The sequence below is a fragment of the Prionailurus viverrinus genome, chromosome A3 (assembly GCF_022837055.1).
Source record: "Prionailurus viverrinus isolate Anna chromosome A3, UM_Priviv_1.0, whole genome shotgun sequence".
NCBI lineage: Eukaryota > Metazoa > Chordata > Mammalia > Carnivora > Felidae > Prionailurus > Prionailurus viverrinus.
This window is the reverse complement of record NC_062563.1, coordinates 112850410-112873889: the sequence shown is the minus strand read 5'-3', so window position 1 is coordinate 112873889 and position 23480 is coordinate 112850410. Positions and strand designations below refer to the sequence as shown.

At 34.6% G+C, this 23480-nt stretch overlaps 1 pseudogene; it reads left to right on the top strand.

Annotated features, from left to right (window-relative positions):
* The window catches only part of LOC125162969 (ATP synthase F(0) complex subunit C2, mitochondrial-like), a 59035-nt pseudogene extending 39861 nt beyond the window's left edge, over positions 1-19174 (top strand).
* The last annotated feature ends 4306 nt before the right edge of the window (positions 19175-23480 follow it).

The following is a 23480-nucleotide window of genomic DNA, read 5'->3' as shown; positions in this document are numbered from 1 at the left end:
GCTATCATTCGCCGTGCTCTTTTTTTTTTTTTAAGGGAGACAACACGTAGACCCATCAATTCTATTTAGACATTAAAATAAAAACTTCCACCATTACATCCTTTAGGCTTTTGCCATTGCCATTTTCTTCTACCTGGGATATAGCATTGCCGTTACTTTACTAACCTGCTTGGAAGGCTTTCATTTGAACTTTCCTACCATTATTGCCCTCCTTTACAGGTCAGGTTGCAGATATAGGAACCCTGTGAACCAAGTAAATGCATCCTGATTATGCATTCACGGACTGAGAAATGTCAGAGGTGAGGGCTCTGTGGAATCACTGGATCCACAATGATACGACTAAAGGCCAGTATTCCATCTATCATCCGACCTCCACATGCTTGCATCCTAACTAGGGGTCTGTGATGACATTTTGGACTCCCTAGCATATTGTTAGCCCAGAGTTTATAACACGTTTCAAATTATAAAAGTGGGCCCTTTAGGTCCCTTTGAGGAAAGATTATGAAATTTGGTATTAGGTACACTTGTTTTGTTTTATAGAGTATTCCTTGAGAGGATGCAGCCTCTTCTGGAACAGGCTCCCTGGAAATTGGTTTTATGGTTATGATGTTGCATTGTGGTAGCTGACATCAGCCTTTTGATCACATGTTTTTAAGGTTTTTGTGTTGTATGTGTGTGTTGTTGTTTTTATTGTACAAGGCAGGCAGTATCATGGTCCAGCAGCCTGCGGGATCTGAATGCTACCCATAATACATGAGCTTGGAAGAAGCTGCTTCCCCAGTTAGGCCTCAGGTGATACCAAAGCCCGGGCTGACATTTTGATAGCAGCTGTGTGAGAGACCAAATGTGATCCAACTAAGCTATGTCTAGACTGACTCACAGAAACTATGTTATTATATGTTATTTTAAGCCACTAAGTTTGTAGGAATTTGTTATGCAGCAATAGCTACCTGATATGCCAGTTCCAGTACTCCTCCAGCTGGGGCCTGCTGAGCTGTAATCACAATTACTAGTGTAGAAACAATGAGGGAAATTAGGAGCGGCTCTGGCTGTACAAGATCTGCCTCAGCTGAAGTCTTTGCATGGTCTCCAGAGGAAGGGACACTGTTATTGTCTGGTAAGAAGAGTGTGCCATTTCTGCTAGCCCAGGGGGTTCTAGGAAATATCAGCGGTCAGAGTTCTCAAACATTTTACCTAGGTATCTCATTTAGGGTCTTAAAGTCCCCTCCTTCCCTTATCATGGCTCTGACTTGAATATAGAAGACTTGCCAGGATGTGAATTTCACTTTCTTTATACCTTTGTTTTGGGGCCTGATATTGAGCTCGGGGTGCTCACTAGATACAGTGTGGGTGAGTCTTTAATGCTGCTAAAGCATGTGGCTTGCCTCTTCATACCAGATGACATGACCTTCAGGGTACTTTAATTACTTAACGATCAAAAAATTTGACCACTCCTGCAATAATTATTGTCTCCTATCACAAGAGATACTACACAAGCCAGTGCCTTTTATTTCATTTATATCCCAATTCACCACAGCTAAATGGCTTGCTTATTATAATGCTATAGCATCTCTGGAATTTTCATTACCGTACTTACTACTAGTAATGGGGTCCTAGAAACATCTACTCACTGAGTGACAAAATTTCAAAATTTTATCTTGAAGATCTGCTTCCTAAAACCACTTCTAGTACGAAGTGCCTTAATCTGGGTTCCCCCAGAAACTGACACTGAGAGAATGATGCACGTGTCAGTAGTTTGTGAGATATTTCAGAAAATACAAGCAATTAAGTGGACATTGAGATAGAGAAGGGGATAAGTTAATGAAGGATGCATTACCAAACAAATTACCATAATAGGCAACTAGAGCCTAAACTACATGAGGAAATCTCAAAGTCATGGTCCCTATTGGGTGAGGGAGTTGGGGTATTTATGTACCACCTGAGATCAATTTTTGGTAGATATTGTTTTGATGAGCCATGACTTCTCTGTGACACCAGGTCTGCAGTACGGCAATTTAAGCTTCCACAGAGATTCGCCTTGAGGCAAAGAGATTCAGATACTGGTTATTGAAAGTGTGTAGAAATCTACCGAAATGACAAGGTGGAGAGGATACAGACTGAGCATCAGCAGCACCTGCCACACTATACTATTGCCTTTCTCCACAGATAATATTATATTAAGGAAATCTTTCAGGGAAAATTAAAAACTATACCCTCAATGATACACTGCAATACATGGTATTATTTCTGGAAGTTTCCTAGTATCAGCGTAGTGGAAAGCTGTAGGTTAATAACCAAATTCTTACCAAAGTTTTTTTTTTTTTTATTTTTCTTTAACTGAGAGCACTTTAAAAACATTTTCTTTATGACCAGATAAGAATATTTTCTTATTATACTCTTTAAAGTTATAATTATTTTATTTACTTTTAAGTATTTTGGGATTTTATTATTTACCTTGCAACTTCTAACAGGATACTGAACATTCATATGAAACATGAAAATTAAGGTCATTTTTTGGATATGTGACAGCTAATAAACAAAGGTCACAGTATCCTGCTAAGCGACAAAAAGTAGATCTAATCCTGGCTTTCACAATAATTTGTGTACTGTTAATTTACTCTTGCATATAGCTATCTCATGCTTTAAGTAAATAGTCCATTCCTAACATTCAAAGATTTTATACTAAATATAGCTAAAACATATTAAAATTCTTATATAAAAGTAAAACCTATTATATTTGTATGTTAAATGCTCTCTAAAATCACATCATAATCCCCAATTAAAGTACAAATTTATATACGAATGCAGTAAGTCAAAGTTTATAATGTAATTTCTAGGATAACAATAAAAAAAAACATACAGAAAATGAGTAACTGGCAAGCACAGAATGGAAAAACAGGGTAATGAAATTTAATCAACATGAGAGAAGAAAAGAAAGAAAAAGAAACATAGTTCAGGCAAATTATAAAATGGTAGATTTAAATGCACTACAATGGTAGTTTTACCAAATTCAAATGAGCTAATCAATTCAAGATAAAAGGGATTTAAATTTCAACAAAATCTAACTACATTGTGCATGTAAAAGATACACTTAGAAAGATACCAAAGTTACATAACACAATAAGTTAATATGTGCCACTAAACAAAAGAAAGCTGGTTTAGCTCCGTTAATATATTTATATCAGTTTAAGTAGATTTTATTCAAAAGATATTAGTATTAATAAGAGAGATATTTTATAATAATAAATGGTTAAATTCACTAGGGAATTGTAATTCTAAATTTCTACAGACCTAATAACACATTATCAAATAAAGAAAAAAAGGACAGAATCCCAAGAAGAAATTGACAATAATTGGAGTAGGAGAGTTAATATACCTCCCTCAGCAACTGCTCAAACAAGTAGAAAAAGATGAAAACAGTAAAAAATATGGAAAATTTGAGAAATAATACTGACAAACTTGACCTAATGGAAATATTAAAACACTGCTTGATACAACTATGTAAACATTCAAGCGCACATGGATTATTTAACAAAGTTGACCACGTTTTGAGTAAATTTCATCTTTAAAACATTAAAATCAAAGAGGGTAGATCCTCTTAACCACAATAAAATTAAACTAGAAATCAGTAACAAAGAAAAAATGACTAGAAAATTCCCATGTATTTGGAAATTTGGAACTGTATTCCAAAATAATCCAAAGGTCAAAAAAGAAGTCATATGGATATTAGACAATAAACTGAATGATTATGAAGATAAGCTCTTTATGCGAAAAGCCAGTGTTCTTGTCTATACGCTGAAGCCTGATCATTGAACATGTACTGTTTGGCGTATGGTAGATGCTGGGTAAATACTTCGCAGTAAATGAATCCGACAGTAACTGAATGTAATTCCTTTGATGATAGCACCTACTGGGTATGAAAGATTTAAACCTGTGCCAAAAACCTCAAGAACAGGTAAAGATTCTTCAAAAAGAGATTACAAGCAGAGCTCAGCATTCAGGTTTCCTATGTTTGCAGCACGGGTAGGAGGAGGAGGAGGAAAACTGGAGGGGGCAGCTGAAGAAATAGGTACTGTTTTTCATAATTGAAACTGAGACTCCTACCTGCATTGTTTACAGTGTTCAAAGAGTGAGGCCAGACACAGTAAATGTAGGGGAAGCCTGGCTTATTTTCATTAACTGCAAAGTATTTACCCAGCATCTACCATATGCCAAACGGTACCTGTTTGACGATCAGGCTTCAGTGTATAGACAAGTACACTGGCCTTTCGCATAAAGAGCTTATCTTCATAATCATTCAGTTTATTGTCTAATATCCATGACTTCTTTTTTGGCCTATGGATTATTTTGGAATAATAAGCCTAGCTTATTTTATCTAGGTAGGCTGTCAGTACCAGCTTTATATGAATCAGCTTGTTACTTACTAGAATATGGACTATTTCTTTTGTCTTAAATTTATATATACTGATCTAGAAGTTCTCCAGAATCATAAAATGACTGTTACTAATTATAGAATCATTTCCAGAATCTGTAGCTCCTCGTTCCAGAAAAGAAATTCTATTAAACATTACCAATTAAAGATTCAGTTGTTATTATTGACCTAAATTCATCAGTTGTAGTGATATTAGCGTGAAGGTTTACAACATTTTTATGAAATATTAATAATCTGTGACTGTGTAAAGGTGGGGCTGGAAGTAAAATGCCCATATTCTTTCCATTTCACTTGTGAAACCGCTTTACAAGGTTTCAATTAGATCCTTGCTTTTACCCCTGAGAGAAGCTAACGGATGTATTGCATTAATTATGGTTCTTAGAGACAGGCTCAGGGAAGCCAACATTATAAAATTATAATTATTGCAGTTTTGCAGGCTCTACTTTTTCTCTCACCCCACGTGCTTACAGAGTTGAAATGTGGCTTTACAAACAATAGCTTTGGAGGAAGTGTGAGTGCAAGACTGCGTAACCAAATATATGAATCGATGTGGCTTATGATATTTCAGATGTAAAATTCTTCTCACCATTGAATACCATTTAATGTGTATTTGTGAATCTATTAAATTTAGTTTTATTTACATATATGCATATGTACTTACATACACACATGCATAAAGTGGGAAATATATATATGTGTATATATATATATACACATATATATACATATGTGTGTGTATGTATATATATTCACTGCTATGTATATATATTCAGTGACTGAATATATACATACATACACACACACAAAGTTGCATTTGTGTTTGTACCCGTGTATTTGTGTATGTTTGTTTGTGTGGGTATGGCATGAGGGAAAGGGATGAGAACTTTCTACTATCAGTACAGAGAGCTGTCCCAAATCACAGTGCAGGTATTTGAAAATAGAACGGATCGGTGTGGTCACTAGTGATTTCCTTTAATTTTTTTAAAACCAGAAAGGAATTGAATGGCTCCCCTGAAAAATGTATCATGTCAATAAAGCACGTTTGACTAAGGCAATCGCCTATGTAGACCCTCACATTGTTTTAAAAGCTACAGTCTCTAAAAGAGAAAAGCCAGGGATAAGAATCTTACTTCTCTTTATAAGGGTAGTGTTTTGAAGAGAGCTGTCACAACATTTTCTCAATTTAAAGAATAAAATTTGCTAGAAGTTCCTATATGTCAGAGTATTATCTAAAAGCATGATTAAATTTAAAAACAGAATTTATTAAGTGATCCAGATTCATTTAGGTTACTGAGGTTATAAATCAAAAAGCACTTACATGCAGAGGTAACAGGAACTGGGCTGACTTTATATGTTCAAAAGGAAAGATTTTATTTTTGGTGAAATAAAATTTTAAAAAATAATGGGCAGTTAATTAAAAGTCATAAAATGCAGGAGACAAGTTAGGTAGTATTAAATTTAATTTAATAATTCAAGGCAATGCTTTCTAAATACTAAACTTGTAGCATAAATCATATTTATGGCCTGAATAAATTAAGAAATAAGTGGCTGAAATAGTAGGTTAATTAAAATTAGTGCATTTTTAAAACTGGCAAACCAGATAGCATGGTGGGCTAATATATAAGAGGTTGGCAGTTATTTCAGCCAAAATAGTGAAAGCAGATGGGCACCTAGACATGACTTCAACAGACTTTAGTTTTTTATAGCCTTATACTGGGTCATATAAATTATCACATTATCTTTTTTTTTTGAAACAGTATTATCACATGATGAATATTTCTTTAGACTAAATAATTGTACAACTTTTTAACTATGAGAGTCTGGCATGTTATCTCATTTTCCTTACTTATGAAATATGGATAATAATAAGATCTCCTAGGATTTTTCAAAGGTTAAACTAATATACAAAATAGAACACTGTTACTTTCACTTATTGAAAGCTAGTGCATTTTTATATATTACCTTTGCTTTGACACTTACAGTATAACCCACATTAAGGACATTCTAGATACAGAGCATAGTTTAAGTCACAGAATTCTGCAAATTGTAGGTTCATTTTATGGTGTTTGGGTTTATAACAGCTTTGCAAGCAGTTAAATAGATTACAACTAAGGAGACCATGCCAACCTAATTGAAGAGGCAACCAAACTAGGGTTCTATTTTTCTCTCCTTTAGCCATTTTATCTGTATGAAAATTATCTTCTTCAGGATCTCTCAGAAAAGCTTTCACACTGTTGGAACACTTTTAATAAATGGGATTTGGTCTAGGGAAGAAAATTAATGAGACCTCAAAGAAAATTTATTTCAGAAAGAATATAGCCTTTTAGATGATATAGCACCTTACAGGGAGTTTGGATATGGTAGAGAATTGGTCAGGAAATAAAAAAAGGTTTTTTTTTTTTTTTTTTTTTATGATTCAAGGACTAAAAATGAGATCTGTAATTGGAAAAGGTCTACAAGATCATGGTGCCTTTTGAATTGCAAACACCAGGTTAAGAACTTAGGAGAAAGATATTTTGGAAAGTGCTCAGAGAGCAAATGATCTAATGCCTTCTATTTATTCCCATCTATCAGAGGTCCCATTGCACACTGCTCATCTTATCTGACAGAAGATTTTCGATTCATTGGCCTTACTGCTGACCTTTTATTCTCTTAAAACCCAAGAATCCCACATACTGATATAGCAAAATGGGAAAACTTCCTTTAGAATTAGGTCTGATTTCACTTACCCCATGTCACACTTTGTGTTTTAATTTTTTTGGTGTCAGGGGAGGGGAGCAAGTAGGAGGAAGATTTTAGAACACTGCACAAGGATCAAGGATGTTGGGTCATAGACAACCAGGTTCAATTCTTGCCGGAGATACATGCTGTACCACTTTTAGGGACCTTCAATGGAAAGAACAGTTATTAATTTTGTTATTTAATCTATAGCACAGTTCATATAAAACAAAAACATTAAAAAATGCTTATTGAAAAAGTGGGTTGTAAAGCAAGTGTTTTTTTTAACTTTATATGTACTATTCTGTAACATGGGAGTTGTACTTTTTATGCTTGTGAGAATTAAGTTAGACAATGGACATTAAAGGAACTTTCCTCGATGGTAGTTCTGATGATTTGTATTAAAAATATTCACTTGCATAACAAGATCTTGTTGTTCTTTTTGATGCATACAGAGGTATTACTACTTTAAACATTAAGCCTGCCAAGAATTCATACCTCTTGAGTATTTTCTTCACATACAAATTTGAGTCAATTTTTTGATATCTATTGGAAATAAATATTTTTCACAATTAGATAATTATAATAGAGTTTTAGGTGAGCATTTTTACAGGTTAAATAGATCTGGAACAGTTCTGATCTATGTTAATTGTGAAAACTTACAATAAGAGAGAAAGAAATTTTATGCCAGTAAAAACCTTTGTTTCATTTTCCTGATTTTTTCTTCCTCAAAAACTGTAGGGTTTTAAGAAGGAAATGTTAAATGCTGTTCCACATTTAGTGGCAAAATTGCTTGTTTTTTAAAGCTTTTTTTTCTTCTTCCTATGAGTACATTGTTTGTTTTTTCCCCTAGATTACCATGCATAGGAAGTCATCTGAACTGTCCAGTCTTTATAATATTATCATACTGATTTAACTGAAATACTCACTAGATCTAATAAAATTTAATGTGAAACTACAATTAAGCATTGGATTGCTTCCCAGTCCATGTTTTCAATTGTCAATATAGCCTCTAAGTGTTTTTGAGTACTAAATTAGGAAAAGCCAGGCAACTCTAAAGTCTCCTTGTAAGGATTTTCTTTACGTATTGTATAAAGTGCAATTTGTAACTAAGCTGTCCTGTGTTTCTTTCACCTACAGTACTTTCAAGCCAGCAAAACACTGTTAGACCATAACTTGATCTAATACCCATTGATTACCCAGTATTGGATGATGCTTTTAACCCCATATCAGCACCAGCTCCCTGCTGACTCTAATTTCAACAATAGCACTATTCCTTTAAAGAAAAAAAAGGACCACCTGAGACCTTCTACATTTATTCGTATACATTAGATCATCCTGAATTTGTTCATAAGCCTTTGGTGGAGGCAAAATCCAGCAATGGAGTTTTCACTTCTATTGAACTAGAAATACATTCAGATGTACCCCTGCTGGTTTACTGCAAAAGGATACAATCATTAAAACTTCTTTTCATTGATAATTTTGGATACCAGTAGAGGAATGACATGCTTCTATTCTCTGGAAGTAGAAGTCTAGATAAGCATCCTTGGCCAAGAGAACTGCTCCTAGGGAGTAAAGTCTTTTCCACTGTGCATGTTGGCATTATTTCTTTTGCTATCTACACATACCTACTCTATCCACATGACCTCTAACAGCTTTCGACTTACAGATCTTATATCTTCTTAACTTCAGTTATCCAAGAGAATGCCTCGGATCTTTTAAAAGTCTGAGTTTACAAATCCTAGAGAAAGGAATTATTACTCTAAGGGAAAGGTTGGATCTGATGCCCTCCACTGAATTCATCAATTTTGCCTAAAGTAACCTGATTATATAAAAGTGTGACACCTCCCATAGGAACAATATGGATGCAAGGGAGGAAGGAGAAGATGCTAGAACAGTGGAGGAGGTGAACAAAAGGACTTTTTCCAGATTGTCAGGTCTCATATATTGTCTTACTTTCTTTTTTTTTCAAAGTTTATTTATTTTTGGGACAGAGAGAGGCAGAGCATGAACGGGGGAGGGGCAGAGAGAGAGGGAGACACAGAATCGGAAACAGGCTCCAGGCTCTGAGCCATCAGCCCAGAGCCCGACGCGGGGCTCGAACTCACGGACTGCGAGATCGTGACCTGGCTGAAGTCGGACGCTCAACCGACTGCGCCACCCAGGCGCCCCAGTCTTACTTTCATATCCACTCCAGTAAATTAGAATTTTCCATATCCATATATAATGGTAAACCAGTGTACTTTGGACTGCCAGGAAAGTACCATCTGTTTTTATCACACCTCAACTTGACCTTTTTTGTTAACGTCCCTTGTTGAGGGCAAGAAAGTGATGTCAGAGTCCTTAATCATTTAAATTTCTCTGCTGTATATTAAACTATAGATCCTATAAGCCATCCAGCCAGTTCTATAATATTGATATAATGACTGTCTGGTATTGATTCTCTGCACTCTGTTTCTCTGGATCTCATTTAAGGATACAAATGATCTTTAACTGACAATGTGATACATTGTAGCTTTTTGTTTTTCTTCACGTAATCTCTGTTGATCTCACTTTTCCCATTCTTTTGTAACCAGGTGGGAAAAATCAGTGTCAACCATTCCAGTGAACTATAAAAAAATACATATGCAGGAAATGTTAAAGACAAAATATACCAGAAAGCTTCTGCTAAAAAATAATCAGATGCGCTCTGACCCAAGATTTGACTAAAAAACTAGCATGTACATTGTAAACACTAAATTAAAGATGATCATATATTTTAAGTCACTGGGATTTACCAGTAACTTCAGATAAGTTTATTAGACTTCAGATCTCAACACAAGTCAGTACAGATTCTGATTATCTCCAATAGGCCTTTCCTAAAATATCAGGGTAATGAAAACAGAACTCAATTAGATTAAAAAAAAAAAATCAGTACATTCTTGTCTTTCTTTTTTTTTTTTTTTAAATTTTTTTTTTTCAACGTTTTTATTTATTTTTGGGACAGAGAGAGACAGAGCATGAACGGGGGAGGGGCAGAGAGAGAGGGAGACACAGAATCGGAAACAGGCTCCAGGCTCCGAGCCATCAGCCCAGAGCCCGACGCGGGGCTCGAACTCACGGACCGCAAGATCGTGACCTGGCTGAAGTCGGACGCTCAACCGACCGCGCCACCCAGGCGCCCCACATTCTTGTCTTTCTGATCACAGATAACATGAACGTCACCTACTAGTAATTATTCAATTAATTCAACCAATACAGTGAATGTTGTTTTTTGAGGTTCAAAAATAAATAGAAACAAACAATGCCAGTAACAAAAATTTTTCCCTGATGGAAGAACAGTTTTTCTTTAGCTTGTTATAAACATACTAAAGATGATAAACTACTTTAGTCAGTTGATGAAATCTAATTTTTGGTGACTCATTTATATTATTTTTTTTAACTTTTGCCTTATTTTCTACTCTTCTATGCCTAAAAGTCAAAATTTACAATGTAAGTTTAATTCAGTGGTAAAAAGATAAAAATCTAATTGTTTTATCTCCTCTGTTCATTACTCATTAGGGACTATTATTTGAAGCTTATTTAAAAGAACAAAGTGCTACCTCTATTTCTAGATGATAATATACAGTCTCAGAGGATCTGGATGTTTATCACTCACAAAAATCACTTTGATACAGGTTTTGTTATTAGTTGACCCAATGTATAACAGCACTGTATTTAACAAAAATATCCATTAACGTTTTCTGACTTACTGAATCTTATGGAATTTAAATTAACTAATTTATAGAAAACTTGTTTCCTTGATTCATAACTCTTCTGAAAATCAGCTTCTTACTCAGAATCCCATGGTGACACTACATTAGGCTACGGTCAGAAAAGGCAGAATGAATAGTCAAGAAAAAAAAAACACCTAAATTATAATAGATTCTGTAATGGAATACTACTTTAAGTCAATAGGTACTCAATAATCTAAGTTAGTCAGTGGACTCTTTACCCAGTGTTCCATCATGTGTGCTTATTTCATGATTTCCTTGTATACAAGCTTATTAAAAATATGGTTAATTTTTGAAAAAAAAAAACCCTCCCTGAATCTTGCTAGGTATAAATAATAAAATCCAGTTTTATTAAATAGTTTCCTGAACTATTTAAACAAATGTTTTAAAAATCTATATATATATTTTTCATTTTCCCCCTCAGCTTTAGTGAGGCATGATGGACAAGTAAAAATTGTATACATTTAGGTTGTACAATATGCTGTTTTTGTCTTAAAGTGTACAATGTTATTATTTAATATACACATGAATTGTGACATGATTGCCACAGTCAAGCTAATTAACACCTTCATCACTTCTTACAGGTACCTTTTTTCTTGGGGTGAGAACACTTAAGATATACTCTCTTAGCAAGTTTCAAGGATACAACGCACTATGGTTAACTATAATCACCATACTGTACATTAAATCCCCCAAAGCTATTCATTTTATAAGTGAAAGTTTGCACCCTTTGACCAACATCTCCCCATCAGGTACAAGTTCAAGCAACAATATCCATTAATGAAAGACCCAAAGTGACAAAAACCGCATGAGGACTGGGATTTTACTTTGATGCATTCAATGTTGTGTGCCTGCAAACCCAAACACAACTTGCAGGCATCATTGCTCAACTCTCATTTAAAAAAGAAAATGCTTCTAACATTTCTCAGTAAACATTATGTTTGCTGTGGGTTTTTGATAGCTTCTCTTTGCTTCTCTTTATGTTAACATGCGTGTCTTCTTTTTTAATACATTAAATCTCTCTTTCATTTATACACCTTCTCCCACTATGTCATCCATCTATTCATTTTGTTTCTTGTGTCCTCCCCTGAAGAACTATCCTTACTTTTGATGTAATGACATTCATCAAAGTTTTGTCCTATGATTTCTGACTCTGAAGTTTTGTTTTCAAAGTACTTTCCTGCCTACAGATCATAAAGATACCCAGTTTTGTTTTCTTCTATTGTCTTATAGTTTATCTTTCACATGTAGACCATTAATCTTTTCAGTCACTTTTGAATGTACTGTTAAGTACACATCCATTTTCATTTTTCCTCCTTGAAGGAGTTTATTTAACTCCTTCTGCTAATTTGTCCTATTCTTACTACTTTTGATAGTTCCATGGTCATATATAAGTTCCGATATACACTAACAAATTTTAAAACTTTGAAAAGTGTATAAATTATGGAAAAATACATGCTGTCAAAATGTCCTGTTCCAAAACATAACAATAAATTTTAAACAAAATTAAAATAGCCAAGATTGCCCCTAGACATAAACAAATCAAAAAGCCAGTCTCAGAAGGCTTTGAAGTGAATTCATACAAACTTTCAAATAATATTAAATTCCTACATTATACAAATTGCTTCACAAACTAGAATAAGAGGTAAAGATGCCCAGTTCATTTTATGAAGCTAGTGTACTCCTGATTACCATAAGGGTAATGACAAAATAATACAGGCCCATTTCACTTAGGAATATAGATTTTAAAATAATGCATAAGCTTACCAAATCCTACAGTTTTATTTAATCACATGATTGCATATGAATATAAGAATGGTTCAGTATCAGAAAAATCTATCGACAATATTCAGTCTATTAAAAGAAAAACATTCTTTTGGAATTAATATTACAAAACGTAGCATCTATTAATTTAAAAAATTCAATAAATGAAGGCTGGAAGAAAACTTCCTTAACTTAATAAAAATGGTACAAGAAGCCCAATAACAAACATTATATCTGACAGAGAAATTTTAGACACCTGTAGATTTTTTTTTTTTAACATCAGTGACAAAGCCACATTTAATAGACCCCTGGAAGTTCTGCCTAATGTTAAAAGAGGGAAAATGAATTAAGAGTTGCAAGGATTAGAAAAGAAAGCATACAATTGTCGGTATATATAGATGTTTAATCATCTACCTAAGGGAAAGCAAGCAACAGAATCAGCATACAAACTATAGGAACAAATGAGAGTCTTGTAAGTTGCCTGGACACACAATCAACCTTTGAGAAGCAGTAATATTTGTGTACTGCAGAAATAACCAAATAAAGAGAGGCGCCTCTCTATGGCTCTCTCATCTATATTGTGGGCAAAGGCAAGGCTGCCTTTGTTCTAGGCTATCTTTTTAAGGATATTTGTACTTAGAATAGGACAGACTTGTTTATTTTCCATTATAAAAGGTGTGCGTTCTCTGTCCTCAAAGTTCCTTCCTCTGGTCCTCTTCTCATTTCTCCATGGTAATTGGAGCTCAGAGAACCGGGGCAAAAAACTAATATTCTGGCTAATGTTATTGCTGTGAGTAATAAATTACCCTTGGTCTCTGAACCAAGAGTCAGGTTTTTCCTGCGGGCATCCATTAAAGTGTGGTAGGCTAACTTGTTAGCTTGTATACTGGGTAAAAATCTTAGACCCTTCATATTCTTTGCACCAACTAGAAAATTCAAAATAGGACACCATCACACTCACAACAAAAACTTCAATTTATGTGGTAATTTATCTAGTGTACAATATGGAAAAAAACTATAGAAATAATTAAGGAAGTAAAAGAAGATCTTAATTTTTCCAGAAACATTCCCTGTTTTTAGAAGAAATGGCTAACCATTATAAATCAGTCAGTTATCCTGGATGACTCATTGTCCTCCAGTGACATTTCCAATTTGAAATATAAACCTAACATAATGTGTCTACAACTTATATGGAAGAATAATTTATTAATAGCTAAGTCAACCTTACATAAGTAAGGGTAAAGCAGAGGTATTTGCTCTAAGAGAATTAATATTACAAAACATACATATTATGGGATATTGGCTTAGTAACATTAGCTCACATACATGTACTTATACTTTCAAAAATGTTAATAAATTTTTTAATTAATTTTATGTATTATTTAGAATGAATTTGACAATGTAAACACTAAAAGACTATTAAGCAGTCTTTTAGTGTTATTTAGTGTGTAAAACATATATGTTATCCAATGCAACTTTAGTGAGGGAAAACAATGCTCAGGCTATTCTGACATCATTTCAACAACATGGATATGCTTCATTACACACGTTGTTGTGTAACTTGCATGTAGAATTATTTTTTGAAGTGAACTGAAGTCTAAGCCTACACTGGCATATATATGTTTCTCACCAGTGACACAAATTCATCAGTAATGGTGATGTCAGGTTACTTTAATAAAATAATATGAATGGAAATAAGCAAATTTCTTTAAAAAATAAAGGAATATGCAAATTATAATGCAGTGGCTCTGTTTTAAAAGTAGGTCTTCTCATGGGTTTGTATTTCACTTGAATTCACTGTTCTGAAGGACAAACAGCTGATTTACTCCAAAGAGCGTCCTTTAACTCTCCAAGGTTAACACGAAACTTAGTAAATTGATAGTGTAGAACCTAGTGAAAGATTAGAATATAAATAGAGGACTTCAAACTTTATTGCTGACTTTGAGATTTAGGAATAATATTTGTCACATTATTAGAAAGCTATTACTTTTCAATGATAAATTGTTTTTCATGAGGGTCTGTGATCATTAGACCACACTTTGGATTGTATTGATTGTTCAAACATGAGATCTAGTCACAATCTTACTATAAAATTTCCCCCCAGCATTCTCTGCTAGATCATACAGTACTTTATATATCTTTATATTGTGGACAACACCAAGGGAAAAAAAATAGCATAGAAGAGTTGCTTTGTTTTAATGTACAAAATGTAATGTTGTAAATTTAATTATATCACCATGGTTCTTTGATTTTATTTTAATGTGCTGTTTATTATGACTATGTGCTTTTTATTATATAGTTCCTCCATGAGGAAAGGAAAATTAGCCCCTAAAAATTCAGGACTTGCTGGACTCTGACAGGTAGGCCTTGATATTGTTAGGAGCTGACCTGACCAACAGCTAGACAGCATTACTCTGTGACTGTAATGAAGTGATACAAAAACACGAACAATTCTTGATGTGGATTAAAAGAAAAACATCACGGTGCCAACCCTAAAATATCTAACATCACCCTATCCCAGATTTAGCTTTACTCTTTACTCTGGTCTTCTCCCTTTCTAAATGAGATAGGTTTTCACTCAATTATAGAACTATTTACAGTTCCTGAGAGCATCTAATTTAGACCAAAGCCTCACGTGATTGAATGCTCTTGTAAAACACCTACTCAAAGCCCAAATTGTAATAAGTTCTTTGTAAGATCCTCCATGAGGATAATGAGATGCTCCATTCTTCCTCATGGTGTGCACTTTCCCTTCCTGTATTCATAATGCAACCCAAGTTGTGTTACTACTATGTTTCTGGATATCTTCTTCTAGAGGACACTGTGACGAGTTCTTTGTAACCTTGCCTTATATCCTAAACCAAAAAAGCTACAGAAAAAAACAAACAAAAAACCAAAACAAAACAAAAAAACAAAACAGAGAAACAGCAACCAAATAACAGCATCAATATCAAATTACTTAACTAATTCAAGGCTAATACCTGGTTATTAAGTTCTCATCAGTGTTGAGCAAATTGTTTCTAGCATACTTCAACATTCCATATCACTAGGCATCAGGAAATTGTAACTGAAAATAAAATAAAATTAATTCTGGCTACTATCTGCAAAGTCATTTCTCCAAAAGTGTTTAAGAAAATCAAAAGGAATCTCAAGATAAAAAGAAAAATATTAGATTGTTATGTTATTCTGTCTACAAACTAGCTTATCAGAAACAGTACTTCCTAACCTCTATCTTGTAAAACATTAATGATTCTAAATTAATTGCCAATTAATACTGATCTTTCACAAGCTCTTCCAAAGTAGATAAGGGAGAGGAACATTTTCCAACTTATTTTTATAGCGCCAGTACCACTGTCATATCAAAACTAGACAAGGACACCTTGAAATAACAAAAGTGTGTACTAGTATCTCTTATGGATGTAAAAATCCTCAAGAAAATTAGCAAACCACATCCAGAAGCACACAAAAATAATTATACACCATGACCAAGTGGTACATATCCCAAGAATGCAATTAGTTTTAACATCCAAAAATCAACTGATGTAATACATCATGTCTACAGAAAGAAGAAGCAAAACTCCTATGATCATCTTAATAGACACAGAAAAAACATTTTATGAAATCCAACATTCTTTCATGAAAAAACACATTAAAAAAAAGAATACAAGACACTTCCCCAACTTTGTAAGTGTTACCTACTCAAATTCCACAGGTAACATCATACTTAATGGTGAATGACTAAAATTAGGAACACTCTTGCCACTTGTATTCAACACTGTACATGAGATTCTATCCAGGGAAACTAGGCAAGAAAAATAAATAAAAGGTCTCCAGATTGGAAAGGAATAAAAATATTTCTATTTCCAGATGATATGATCTTATATATATAGAAAGGAATCCAATAAATAACTGTTAAAACTAATAAATCATTTTGGCAATGTTTCAGGATATAAGATCATTATATAAAGCTCAATTATATTTTATATACTTGCAATAAAAATATAAAAATTAAATTTAGAAAATACCATTTATGAAGTGTAAAAAAGAATGAAATACTTAGGTATACATTTAACAAAAGAAGTGCAAAGTTTGTACTCTGGAAACTACAAAACTTTGTTCAATAAATCTAGAAAGATCGAAATGAATAGAAAAACATGCTATATTCATGGATTAAAAGGCTTAACATTGTTAAATGGCAGAACTCCCCAAACTGATCTACAGGTTCATTGAGATCTCTATCAAAATTTCACCTGACTTCTTTGTATAAATTAACAGATGATTCTAAGATTTGTATGGAAGTACAAAGGACCCAGAATAGCCAAAATGATCCTGAAAAAGAACAAAGTAAGACAACTTAAACATCTTGATTTCAAAGCATACTTTACAGGAACAAAAACCAAGGCATTACAGTACTTGCTTAAGGATAGACATATAGATCTATGGAATACAGTTGAAAGTCTGTATTTAAATCCATACATCTATGGTCAACTTATTTTTGACAATAGTGACAAAACCATCAAAAGTAGGGAAAGAATAGTATTCTCAACAAATGCTATAGAGATGACAAGATAGCCACATGCAAAGGAAGGAAGTTGGACCTTCACTTCACGGGCAAAATTAACTTGAATAAAAAACCTAAATGTAAAAACTAAGAGTACATTTATTATGATGAGCACTGAGTAATATATAGACATGTTGAATCACTATATTGTACACCTGAAAGTAATATAACACTGTATGTTAATTATATTAGAATTTTAAAAAAAGCTAAAAGACAGCCCATAGATTGGGAGATAAGGGACTTGTATCTAGAACATATAAAGACTCCTATAATTCAACAACAAAAAGACAACCCAATTAAAAAATTGGCAAATGATCTGAATGGTGATTTATCCAGGGAATTTATGAATTTAAGTTTATACAATGAGTAACATAAATATGATTATATGGACACAAATTTGGACAAAAAACACAGAAAAATACACATGGTATGATCCCATTTTTATAATATACAAAAAAAGACCATCTTGTACTATGGTGATAAAAGTCAGGACAGTGGGTACCATCGTTAAAGCAGAAACAGAGAGGTAGAACAGGAGAGCTTCTCCAGATTCTGGTAATTTCTCTTTTCTTGATGTTGGTGCTGTTAATAGAAATGTTTATTTTATACAAATTTATTGAGCTGTGAACTTATAAGTGCACTTATCTGCATACGCACTTGCATCCCTAAAAGCACTACAAATGGATGTGGATAGATGTGCATTAATAGAGCTCTAGGAGTTAAATTAAGCTTGAGAAACACCAACACGTAGAATAGTATATTTTTTCAATACAGTGGTCTTTGATGATGTGTGTTTTCTTATTTTAAATGTATGTTATGCCACATTCTAGAAAGGATTGAAGCTGGTTTAAGAGGATAAACAAAAGTATAGCAAGACACAGGTGAAAAAGAAGAAAAGTAGAGGTAGAAAGTAGAAGCTTATGATCACAATTATGTGTATTTATTTCTAAGTTATTTGCATTTTTTTTCCTCAGTCTTTCTTTGCACGTCTCATTTACTTTGTCTTTTGTTCAGCTTGGCATGTAGATAAGTAAAGGCAAGTAAAGAGAATATCCATAATCGGTTCACTGTTGTAATTTTATCTATTTCATATTTATCCAAGTGAAATCCAAAGAATTCTCTGAGAGGCTCTGCAGGGGACAGTGAGGCAGTGTGAGTTCTTAGCAAGGACCAAGTTTCTGAGACGGGGTATCCCCGCCCCAGGGCAGCCCTTGCTGTTGTCCTTTCTCTGAGCTCCCACAGCCCTTGTCTGTACTGTCACTTTTGGTGTTCATTACACACAGTCTTGTTACATTAAAAAAACTGTCTAGATTTCTGTCGTTTGCTCATTTTGTATACTATCATGAGTCTCAGATACTATGCTGTTAAAGAAAACATCGTCAAAACACTCTTGGTATCTTGGACTGCTAAATATCAATTCCTTTCTTTCCAGGCTAAATGTTCAGTTTCTGCTGCTGTAACTTCAGAGCTGGGACATCTTGAAAAAGATTAAGTATAGGTCTGTCTTCTCTGCGCTGGGAGCAGCTGTCCTGTCATAGCCCCTCATCCCCCAAAAGTGTACCCCTGTAGGAAGTCTGTTCCCACCCCTTTATTGGTCAGTAGCACCTCTCAGCTGTTGAGCTGATCACTATCTAAAACCATCAGAGAAACTGACAGATGAGAGCATCAGCAACTTGGCAGCCCCAAATCCCTTGACCTGACTTATGCCTAGCTGCAGCTTCCGAACCAGTGGCGTTTCAATAGACATCAACACAGCAGCCAAGTTCATTGGGACTTTAGGCTGCCACGGTAGGAGTATTGGAATTGGGACTGTGTTTGGGAGCCTCATAATTTGTTATGCCAGGAACCCCTCTCTGAAGCAATAGCTCCTTTTCGGGCTTTGCCCTCTTGGAGGCCATGGGACTCTTTTGCCTGATGGCGGCCTTTCTGAAACTCTTCACCATGTGAAGGAGCCTTCTCCACCTCATATATGGCTTTCTCCCATGTTTCATCTACCCTGTAGCTTTCTTTTCCTAAACCTCAGACAACCTGGAGAAAGTGGTTGGCTCGGGGTCTGACAGAGGGAAGACAAATAAATACTGCATTAATAAGAAAAAAAAATACACAGGTGGTCAAGGCTTGTTTTCAGGTGACATCCATTATTCAAATTAAAAAAATGAAAGAATGGTGAATTAAAGTGTTTTCATCATGTGCTACATGGAGGGAGAATTCTGTCATTTTTCATGAAGACGGATCATCACTACATGCAATCTTTATAATTCTGCACATTTCTTTAATCTATCTGTAGATCTCACTTCTATAAGACAGTGACTCTGTACTATCAAATGAACAAATCCCTTTACCTTTGTTTGTTGTTAATGGTCTTAGGAGCCATATTTCAATTCAGTTCAGCTGTGAGACTTTTACTGTTTTTATAACTCTGTGTTCAGTCATATGCTAGGTACTCCGAAAAGATTTTTAAAACTCCTCCCTTTAAATCTTGCATTCTCATTGAGCACACATCGTTCCTGTACAAAAACAATAAAATATGACAGGGTCCATTTTCGTCCTGTCCTACCAATGCCAGTGCAGGTAGCAAGGATTGCTTTCTTTGAGAACTGTTCATTAAGACCAGCATGATTTGCTTGACAGCTTGTATTTTCATTGTCTTGATTAAAATGTACCAAGTGATTGGCTCAGGGATTTTGCTAATGGGCAAGTGAGCCAAGGTTGCAGGTTCCCTGGCTTTCAAAGTTTTCTTTGGATTTGCTTAGGTTTGATTTTATTTTTTATAATATTTTGTGGTTCCCCTGACCTCTTACTTCAATCTACAGCCGCTGTCAAATACATAAATAAGCAGACATCCTAGTTCTAAGAAGCAAGACAAATGATTCCTCTGATTCGATCGGTTTGAGGACACAGATAGGACTATGCTTGCTACTTTTATTTTTCTTTTTCCAAGATGATTAATTAATTGTATTTCAGTATTTGAGAAGAGGGGGAACATTTACAGTTATGTGTATTTAATTGTGACATATATCCAACATTGAGAGGATGGTCTGATAACACTTTCAGTAGATATGTCTTTAAACAGATGAAAAGAATTGAAGACACTTCAAAGTTAACTTTTTAAACTGAAAAAAAATTGTAAGTTAGGTAAGAGTACTTTATTTCCTCCTTTGTGGTTCAAAGAATGCTGAACAGAGTTGAGAGGTGTTCCTGCTCCTGAATTATAGAAAACTAGCCATCCAACCCCTTTAGACATTTTTTTTTTATTAATGACTTTGAGTAAGTTATTTGAAAAGTGTAATTTCTGCTCATCTTCTATAATTACCATTTAGTCACTACCTAATATGCAATGAAGTAGTGCCTTCTTACTTGAGCCTGAGGAAACATCTTGTTCAGAGTAACACCGTTAGCTGGACAGCGATGGAGTCAGAGATCTAACCATTCTGTGTGACTCCAAAGTCCTTTGTTGGTTCTCTTCCATTAAGTAATCACTTTTATGAGAGGTGGTCCACTTTCCTCTTTGAATGCATGCAGTCCGGAGTCAGAGGCAAAACCCAACTCTGCTGCTGACCTGCTATGCAACCTTTAACAAGTTCTTCTATTCCTCATGTTTCCGTTTTATAGTCTACAGAAGGGGATAATAATTGCTCCTTTACAAGGGTGGTGTGAGGTTTAAAGTCAGTATACATAAAGCACTTAGGACAAGGCCTGGTGTAATTAGCACTCCTGTGGTGTTACCCACTGCTGTTCTTTTCCTTGCTCTTGCATCAAGAGGAGAGCCACGGGAGTAAAATCAATGGGTGTATAGAGGTGGTGTGAATGCATCAAATATACCTCTGTTCACTTTGCATGACACAATAGTCCAGTTCTTGGTTTAAATTGGAACACTGCAAGTCAAATGGAATTTCAGTCATCCCATAATAGCCTTGCAGATTTGATTTACAAATTAAAATGAAAACCTCTTGATGCTATATATGGCTTTACCAGGGCTTCTAACTCCTATCAATTATATGGTAATGTCCATTGTCATGGTGAATCATTTATGAGTAGACATTTAAGTGGATGGTACCACTTGACGAGACCCATTTTAAGTCAGTGTATAGTATGCCCATGTATACATAACTGGGATTAGATTCAGAACACCGGTGTGCCAGTGCTAACTCTGCTGATCCCTTCTAATAAAATATGTAAAATAAATCTTTTAATCTCTGCAGTGTTAAATAGGTATTATTAAACATAATACCTATTTCTTCACTGGCACTATTTTGAGGATCAAATGAAGTCACATCTGTATATAGAGTTCCATACAGTAAACTTCTTTTCAAAATTAAAATACATTGTTCATTAGAACTTCATTTAAGAAAACTGCTCTAAATTCAACCCCAAATTCTACTAACAGTTTTTGCAATAGCCTTTAATACTATAGCAGTTTCTGCATCGGGGTGCTTAACATTTCTGTACTTGTCTCCTATAAGAGATCAAGTGCTTTAATGTTTCTAGGGTTACAAAGATTATCCTCCCCAATGGTGGTTTACTGCAAGGACCCACAAGAACGAGGGCAAAGGGGAGTTAGATCACAAATTACATCATTCTCTCATCCTAGTTATTCCAGAGCACGTAATGTGCTAAGAATAATACAATGAGACACAGTGGCCTACTTTCCTTGCTGACTGAGCATCCAAAAGAGAGTATTAATGGGATGCCACTCTGTGTGCAACACCTCTATCAGGCAGAATGTACCCCTTAGCAATCTGTGTCCAGCTTGCAGATTGTGACTTCCAGTTTAAGCACTAGCTTAACCTAACCCTTTGTAGTTAGGATGACAGCATCAGTTTCTCTAGTAGATCCAGCTGTACCATTATTAGCAATTAATGATAAATACCAACTGCTGGGCACTTTCTCTTGAGTATGTATTCAAGGCTTGAAGCTCATGGATGATGTCCTCAAGTTTTTCTGGTATACTCATCTGTCTGAATCATGTTCCTTACTCTTAGCCCCCCAGTTCTAAAAGCCATTTTTTCAGCATTGTACATTAAAACAAACTAGCGATACTGATTAAATGAGTAAAAACGATTTGGCCATACTTTCTTTTTGATGCTGAATTAGTAAGTTAGCAGGAATCATTAAACTTCATGCCTAGCAGTCAATACCAAACTTACGGAATCAAAGAGATTCCAAGAGAGCATGGACCCATATATTTTGTCCCGTCAAGTTAGGCAAGGATTTTGTGAAAAGATAGAATATAACACTGGCCATCGGCCCACCCATCACTTATCAGTGCAGCAGATTTATTCCCCTCTCCTTTTCACTACCTGTGAGCATACAAATCATAGAAATCATTGAGCCCAAAGCCCACACTGGAGGATTTTTTTCCTCTGAAATAGGTGTAAACCTTTATATAGAATTCAAAGATCATTCAAGGTCAAGGCTTACGTGTTTATGATTAACAACATCTCTCTCTCTCTCTCTCTTCCTCTGCCTGTCTTTCTTAGGTGTATCTAGTCTTGTCTGTTTTATTTGGTCACCTTCTCTCCCTCCCCCGACTTGCATTGATTTTTAGCATTTAATATTAGTGTTTTTTACATGCAATCCTTGGTGAAATTATAAAAGCAGGGCATACTGAGAAGCATAAAATCATCAAATGCTTATGCTGTGAACCAAATATAATTACTCAGCTTGGGATATAGCCAAAGACATTTGCTATTGGAATTTTAATGTCAAGCGGCAAGAGATCTCCATCTATTTTCCTTTGGAAAGTTCATGGGCACGTGTCAATCATTGTATCTGTTTTTGGAAATAATACTACAATGTTTCAGTTTGCTTCTCCAATTAATTCTTATCCATCATATTCTCACCATGATTCTACTGCAAATATGTTCTTTAAAATCTGGATGTAACCTCTATTCAAGAATTGTTTCTTGTTTCTCTGAGGATTTCTGGAAGAAGGGATGGCTTTGTAATTTAATTGGATTTTATTCCAATATGGTAATAGCATGCTTCTAATTGTCAGATACTTCAAGAGCAAGTTAAATAAACACATTTTATGAACTGAAAAAAAGTTTTATTGACCATTAACTTTTATAAGCTAGTTTCAAGGTAGCACCTTATACAATCAAATGTATTGCCACTTCTTGTTTATGGGTCATTTTATCACTACATGGTTTGGGAAAAATATTAAAAACTATTGAAGGGATCATATATCTAAGGACACAGAGAAAATTTATTATTGCAATTAGCGTTTAAATGGTTATAATGCATATTTCTA